The following is an 8779-nucleotide window of genomic DNA, read 5'->3' as shown; positions in this document are numbered from 1 at the left end:
GTCGGAATCAACCAAATGAATACCCAATCGAGAAAATTGTGCATGTCTTGTGTCAACTATTTTATATCATCATCAACATGCACAACACTACCCATTGATAGTCGATTAAGAGCATCTGCTGCCACGTTTTCCCATATGGGGTGATAAGAACACTCATATCATAGTCTCTCAATAATTCCAACCACCTTCTTTGGTGAAGATTTAGATATTTTTGGGTAAAACCTATTGTAAACTCTCATGGTTTGTGAAAACATCAACATGAACCCAATACAAATAATGCCTCCAAACCTTTAAGGTAAATACCACCATCGCTGATTCAAGGTTCTGGGTAGGATTGTTCTTCTTATAAACCTTTAGTTGTCTTGAAGCATAGGCTATCACTTTACTATTTTGCATAATCACACATTCCAACCCAACATTAGAGGCATCACAATATACCAGAAAGTCATTTATACCTTTCAGTAAAGTAAATACCGAAGCGGAAGTGAGTCTATCTTTCAACTCTTGGAAACTTTTCTCACAAGCATCCAACCATATAGACTTGGCCTTCTTTTGAGTAAAAGCCCTCAATGGAGAGGCCCGATCTACAAATATTATATAATAACCAACCAAACTCAAGAAACTTCTTATATCGATCGATGATATATGTCTAGGTCAACTCTTGACCGAATCTATGTTGATCGAATCTACCTCAATACCCTTGCTTGAAATAATATGGCCTAAGAAAGCCACAGAACTTAACCAAGATTCACATTTACTGAACTTTGCACAAAGTTGTTGGTCGTTAAGGATTCACAATATGATCCTCAAATGATCAATTTGATCATTCTCACTCCTTGAGTAAATTAAATTATCATTTATGATCACAATAACAAACATATCAACGTATTGTCTAAACACCCTATTCATCAAATCCATAAAGTTTGTCGGAGAAATGGTCAATCCAAATGACATTACCACAAACTCATAATGGCCACATCGGGTTCTAAAAGCAATTTTTGGAATGTTTTCCTCTTTCACTCTCAATTGGTGATAGCCCGAACAGAGATCAATTTTAGAGAAATAAATTGCCCCTTGAAGCTGATCAAATAAATTATCTATCCTTGGAAGAGGATACCTATTCTAAATGTTCACCTTTTCAATTGTAGATTATTAATACATATATGAAGGGACCCATCTTTCTTCTTAACAAACAAAACTGGAGCACCCCATGGAGAGATACTTGGTCGAATGAAACCCTTATCTAACAAATCCTTTAATTGCTCTTTCAACTCCTTAAGTTCCACCAGAGCCATTTGATATGGAGGAATAAATATGGGTTCTATATCCATAATAATGTCAATACCGAAGTCTATCTTCCTTTCAGGAGGAACAACGAGTAGATCATCGGGAAACACTTTCAAAAACTCATTGACAACGGGGACAGACTCAAGAAGGGGTTTTGGAATCTACATCTGTCACCCTTACTAGATGGTAAATCAACCCTTAAAAATCATTTCCTAGCTTTAAGGTAAGAAACAAATTGACCTCTAGACATAGAATTATCCCCTCCCACTCCAGGATAGGCTCATTTGGGAATTGAAATTTGACTACTCGAGTCCTACAATCAATAGAAACATAACACGAACGCAACCAATCCATCCTAAGTATGACATCAAAGTCTAATATATAAATCTCTACAAAATCAACAACAATAACTCTATGGGATAAAGAGATAGGTTTCTATAGACCCTCTTAGCGACCATAGAAATACCAACATGGGGAGAGCAAGAAAAAGGTTCTAATAACACACCGAGGAGCACATCAAACCTCATGAGTCACAAAGTATAAAGTAGCCCCTAGATGAAGTAAACCATACACATCTATAAGAAAAATTTTTAACATACTGGTCACCACATCTGAGGAGTTTCCTTGATCACCTCTAGTTAGGAGAGTGTAAAATGGTTTCGCTTAGGAGCAGTGTAACATGAAACATTTGGACCGGATAAAGGATAAGGTTGAGCCCTATGACGAGTATCTCCATCATTCTTTGCAATCGAATGAGAATTTCTTATCTTGTGATCCGTCAAACCACACCTAAATCAAGTATTGGAGCTCATTAGACACTTACCCTCATGATTTCTTCCACATTTGGTACAAGTAGGCATTGAGGACTTACCACCATCTCCTTGAGCCTAGGGTTAGAAACCCTTTAATTTTTAAACCTTGGAGGAGCATTTGAAGAACCATGTATGGAGAAATTTTGTCAAAACTTTGGATGATCCCATCCACCGGACCTAAAATCTGAATCGTTACCATCATCCACTCTTGCTCTCTTTGCCTCCTAGATCTTTCCTTGAGATTTTCTTTCTCAATTTTTTGGTCATACACCATAAGGCGATAAATGTACATGTCATAGACAAGCATAGTAGTGCAACTTTCTTTGACAACCAAGTCGGACCTCAACACAAACTTACTCATCTTGGTCCTATGATGTTCCACAATAGAAGGAACATACTTAGATAGTTGAGTGATCCTCAAAGCGTATTCCTTTAAACTCATATTTCTTTGCCTAAGGTTAATAAACTCAAGCACCTTGGTCTCTCTTATATCTAGAGGGAAAAATCGATCAAGAAAAAAACTTTTGAACCTTTCAATTGATCAAACCCAATCTGAGAAACCCCTTTGAGTTAGAAAGAGTCTTGCTCCGCCTTATCTACCAGAGTCATTTCCATAATAGCAAGTATATTGTAGACCTTGTCGGTAGACTCTTGAGGAACTTCCTCAACTTTGAAGCCATAAAATTTGGGAGGGTTCATCCTTCTAAAATCTCTCACTCTTGCCACTGTCATACCCACATTTATGTTCATGGAGATACAACCTCTCTATAGTATTGAGCCATTACGACTTGAGTCAACACTTGGAAAGTCGACCTTATTTCCACATTTGTACAAATTCATTCAATGGGTCAATCGGAGCTTGAGGAGGAGCCTGGGAGAAACTTGAGGAGGAACCATTTGATCAACATTGCTTCCCTCCATCCTTCTAACATTACCCCTTTTAGTAGTAATATCCCTAAAACCACTGGGTAAGTATTATGAGAAAAAAATTATTGAGTTAAACTCCATGACACGACATAGAGAAGTAAAGAAGTAAATTTTCCTAAACATTTAGTACCCTTTCGTTCATAAATGTGGCACACTTCACATCCATGAATAAAACTCTACTAGACGCGGTTTGAAACATCCAAACACTGTGATTTGATACCAAGTTTTTCACATTCCAGGGGTACTCCTAGATGTCATAAGGTGTATAAGGCCCCGAGAGTCCTCAAACAAGCCACTTAGCATATCATAACATAAAGTAATAGAAAATGGTGCAAGTATTAAAAATATTTCAACATAATCAAAGTCCTTTACAATAAATCACAACTCTAATAGCATAGTCATGGATAAAGTCTTGGGACGTAGCCCATACAATAGTCCAAGACATAAAAGAAAGGCATAAAATAAAAGGGTGATCACATCCTCAAACACAATGAAGACTAACCAAATCTTCACTTTATTGCTCAACAAGGAAGCTAGACACGAGTGTGAGAATCTTGTTGTCGAACCCTACATTTGATAAGAATATAATAAGAGTATGCGTTGGTGCAATCATGTACTAAATATGACGGCTAGCATAAACAACATAAACATAATCATTATTCCTTAAATGACATAAGGCGTAAGCATAATGAAGACATAATAAGCATAATAATGAGAGATAAATACTTACTTAAGTAACCTCACTTAACCTTATTCAAGACTTTGGTCATCCACACCTAGTCAAGCTTAAAACATAAAAGCATATCTAGCAACACTCAAAGTCAGGTGTGACACTTCAAAAGTCCAAGACCTAAATCTAGAGCCTCACATGAGTGTATAAAGTTTTTAGCACTGTTTTAAGGTCAAAAATAATGTTTATAAGTCATTTAGGAAGTTTTAGAGTCAAGACGTCAAGAAACATTCATGACATTCGGAGATTAGTGGAAGAGGTGCTAATGTGCCTTAGCCTATTTCATAAGGTTTTAGGAGTCAAAATTTAATGAAATTTGATGGAAAAGATGTTAATCACGTATTAAAATTTGTTTAGGGTCAAAACATCTTGCTATAAATCCCTAACGACAACCCAAAGGGTCCTTGCGGAGGACCCTTCTAGATTGGTCAAGAAATTGCCTTGAAACAGTGTCTACCTACGGGTCGCACGCGACGAGGCATCGATTCCTCTGTGGAATAGCACTTAGACAATTTCAGGAATTATCCAAAAATACAACTCTCTGAGTAAAAATGACAGTTGTGCAGGATGGTTGAGGGGTGAGGCCGTCGACTAACCTACGACCCGTTGGTCGGGGTCTCGTAGGTCAGGCCTGCACTTTTTGTTAAGTTTTTTAAATGTTCATTTAATTAATTTAGCTAGTTAGGGGTTTAATTAGGGTGAAGGTTTGGTTAATTAGATTAATTTAGCAACTACATAACCTACCTTAAGCCTAAACTCAACTAAGCACCCCACAATTCCCAAACCCAAATTGCTCTTCCTATTCTCTCGTTTCTCTCTCAAAGAAGACTCCATAGAAGACCAAGGTCTTAAAGTTCTAGTGAAGCAATAAGATCACTTTTCACCATCAATATTCAAATAATATCAAGGTATGGGAAATTTCACCTTTGGGATTTCTTTCTCCAAAGGGTTCTTCAAAAATTGGTTTTCAAAAAAATGATTTCATATGGGTTTATTTCTAATCCGAATTTGATCTTCTAAATTGTATTATTTGTGGTTTCTTTTGGTTATTGTAATTAGATTATGATCTATTATTGTTCAATTATAGTAGTTCTTGATGATTTAATCTAGTATGTGGAATAGATCATGAATTGACCCAAATTCCTTAACCCTAGGTTATCTAGTCATGTTAAATTCAGTAGTATTGATGCAAGTGAACTAGTTATTGTGTTATTACTATTGAATGATGTTGTTACAGATATTGATGATGAAATTGTTTTGATTGAGAGTAAGACCAATAATGATGGCTTTTTAAGGAGAATTGGAAAGACCTTGTGATCTTAAACCTTTGCTTCAATTGTGATGGCTTATACTTGGTGATGAAGTTCAATTAAAGCATGTATTCTGATTCTACTAAGTGGGTGTTGATATGATGATGCGATTGAAATGTATTGATTATGTGAAAGTGTGAGATTACGTTTAAGATGTAATGATATAAGGTTGGTTATGAATTGCCTATGTGCCTTATTATACATGATGATGATGATAATGTGTTGATCTCACATATGAGGGTTGTATTGAAATGATATTCTCAAGCAATTCCTAAGCTAATGACTCTTAATATACAAGGGATTAGTCTCCTATCGCCTAAACTAAGTTATGAAGATTAATATAGGTTTAAAGACATTTCAAAAAGGGACATTAGCTAAGCATCGGGTGAACTAGGTGAGGAGTGTCCCTTCCCAATTAGGCAAGGTAGGTTCACTATTTTACTCATGAGATTGGAGACTATAATGAATTGTGCATAAAGAGTGTCCAAGTATATCTCCTAGTTCTTGAACTATGTTGTCCCCATAGGAATACTAGCTAGTGGATCCACCTAGAATGCTATTTTTATGTTTTGGTACTACCTTGACAAGTATTCCACCTTCTCTCGGTGTAGGTTTTATGACACCTGATTCTGTATTTAGCTCTTCTGGTCTATATCGGTTAAGGCAAGTGTTCCTGAAAGTAAAATGAAGTAATAATGTGAACAATAAATAGGGTGACTTAAGGGTTTTGACTTAGTCTAGGTAGGGGTATGAGACTCTACCTATGCATTGCACTAGTTGGCCTTGAGGGAAGTCTTGAAAGGTTGTTCTTATGTTTTATAAGTAAATGGTATGCATATGTTGACTTTACATGTTGAATGATCCTGTATGATACTAGTTTTATTTTTTAGCATGCTATTGGTCTATGTTCCAATGCATGATGATGATTACTCTTAATGCTATGTTATGTGAGTTTAGACATTGCTTATGGTCCTTTGTTGGTTTTACTTGGTTGATTAAGGTTATGGTCTTTACTTGGTCATTGCAGTTGTAAGCTTGATGATGAGTTATGAGTAAGGGTCTTGTATATGTTGTAATGATGTAAACTCTTATATGTGTTTTGTTGTTCTAGCATGATGTTAGAGTTGGTTTGACTATGTACTCAAGTATTCTAGTATACATATTGACTTAGTTATGTATGAATGATGTTGGTCTTGTGTTATACATGGTTCTTATGTTAAGTTGTATTGATTATGAACATGACTTATGCTATTGAGATTTCTTATGTGGTACATGCTCTCTTTTATGTGCACTAAAGGTTTCCAAATGACTTAGCATGGTTTCTAAAACGTAAATGTCCCTTTCTCATGCATTATTTCAAATGTATTATGTGTATGTTTCCGTACTTAATACAAGTGTTGTACTAACCATATTTCTATATTTCTATAATTATATAGGTTCCGGCCGTTGATATTCTAGAAGGGCCATTTGAAAAATAACTTCGACTCTCATTCTCCAAGTTTTGTAGGTCCTCACCTTCCGAGGATGATGCCACTATCTAGCTATTGATGTTGTTTAATCTTAAAGACAATTTAGTTCTTTTCCTTTTCATTTGAAGGTAATTGTTGTATATGCCTATATGTTGCTTTTATTGTAAAGAATTAAGGGTTATGCCCGAATGTTATGCTCTACTTAGATGGTTATATGTGAGACTTATCCTAGAGTTCTTATGAAATTATATTGCTATATTATGTATGTGAAATAAAAGTAGAAATTTATGTAGTGCTTTCTATTAGAGGAGTCTATATAAACTCCCTATTTATATATTATGTGTAAGCGGCAGATCTATGTAAACCTTAATGTAGAAATAGATGAAAAGTTTTAAATTTTCTGCAATTTAACCTATAAAATGTAATGACAAATGCTAAGAGGTTAGTCTTAGTCCTCTTCGAGGACGACGACATTGGTCACTTCTAGGGGGTGCTACTCGGATGTGACATCAAGCATCTTCATAACATAGCATAATCATATAGTTCATACTTACTTTTAAAGACATGGGGATTAGCCTTATTTTTTAACTTATAAAGGCTAATGGGTATTATCCTCTTGCCTTATTTACCTTAATATCATGGGTACTCACCTCCACAGTCACATATGACACAGATACTCGCCTCCACATCATTTCATAAGGAGCATAGGCACTCGCCTCCATATGACTTCATCATTTTGGGAACATACAATTTTCAATTCTAAGGAGTATTAGAATCACCACATATCCTTCAATATAGAGGTCAATGGTAGTTGTCTCTAGCCTTATCATTCTTTTAGAACTTTAATCTATATTCATTTTAGTGAGCAATCCTTTCAACCTGGAATCATTTATGTGATAAACCTTTCATATTGGTTCAATCATGCTTTGCAATTCATTAAGGGAAGTATCTCTTGCACATTACAACAATAATTACCAACAATCATAAAGTACACTTTACTCTCAAATCTCTAATTCTCATGATCATCATCTAAACTTCAAACTTAAACAATTCTAGTCATGATTCAACAATCTTACAAGGAGAAATCAAAATCCATAAAGTCTTCTTTCAAGGCATCAATCTAATTATATAAATTCTAGGTAAAATCATGGAACAGGCATGACTACATGTAATTTCATAATAAAAACATGTGATCGTGTCAATTCAATCATAAATAATCATAATCCACTCAATTGGATCAACATTCAACATAACCCACAACATTAGAAAAAATCCTAACTAGAATGGGGGAAATTCATCATCAAATTGTGCATTTCAAGGGATACCATGGGAAGAAGGATCCCATGGACGAAAAACAATCATACCTTAGCTTAGTCGTAATGCCCATAAAAGGTTGAAAATTGGAGACTTGTGCTTGACCTAGCCTCCTCTTCTTTCTCCTTTTTTTTACTTCTAGAGAAAATTTTTAGAGGAGTTTTGGGTGTTTAATTTTGGGATTTGAGGGAATGACTTAAAATGGGGAATTTTGGGGTTTAAAATACTTATATATTTGTGCTATGTTGACACAAAATTTTGATATGATATTTCTAAAGTTAATACTTTTAAGTATTTTATTTTTAAAAATAGTTCGAAATACATATTTTGCCATTTCAATGAAATTTGTTGATAATTATCCTTATTCTCAAATTATTAGAATTTTATCGATTAATTTTATTTACGTTATTTTGTCATAGACGGTTAAATACGTTCAAATATTTGTTCTTTTTTATAAAATCATTATTTCTATTAAATTACATTTTTTACATGTCTGTGGTTACGTTCGTTACATTTTTTTTATATTCATTTTTATCTGTAACATTTGTTAATATTCATTTTGATATTTTGCACGATTCATAAATTTATTCTACTATGGATAAGATTTCATACACAAATATTTTATTAACTAGTGATTTTGGCCCACATTTTCAAGATAGTGGTATGTATTATTGGTGGTTTTCAATTCTCTATTTAAAGAATAACTTGCTTATTGAGTTAAGGGGTGGTGAATAATATTTAGGTGTAATATTAAGATTTTCTTAATGTTTAAAAAATTCTTTTATTGTTCATTATTTTTCGGTGACAAACTCATCGAAGCTCCGGTAGATTCCAGTCCACCACCAAAACACCATTCATTTTCTCCTTTTTTTCAGCAGTCACCAGACTAAACTCTTCTCTTCTTCACTGCTGGTGCCAGCAACTCTTTCA

The 8779-nt window shown here is 34.6% G+C and overlaps 1 long non-coding RNA gene across 1 annotated transcript; it reads right to left on the bottom strand.

The window, feature by feature from the left end:
• Nucleotides 1–3353: 3353 nt before the first annotated feature.
• On the bottom strand, nucleotides 3354–8031 carry LOC104649026 (uncharacterized). The gene is made up of 2 exons (XR_742996.3): nucleotides 7900–8031; nucleotides 3354–3593 (listed from the first exon to the last, which is right to left on the bottom strand). It is a non-coding gene; the product is annotated as an uncharacterized lncRNA (long non-coding RNA).
• Between the last annotated feature and the right edge of the window lie 748 nt (nucleotides 8032–8779).

Source organism: Solanum lycopersicum, chromosome 9 (genome assembly GCF_036512215.1).
Source record: "Solanum lycopersicum chromosome 9, SLM_r2.1".
Classification (NCBI taxonomy): Eukaryota; Viridiplantae; Streptophyta; class Magnoliopsida; order Solanales; family Solanaceae; genus Solanum; species Solanum lycopersicum.
The sequence above is the reverse complement of the archived record's forward strand: the minus strand, read 5'-3'. Positions and strand labels throughout refer to the sequence as shown.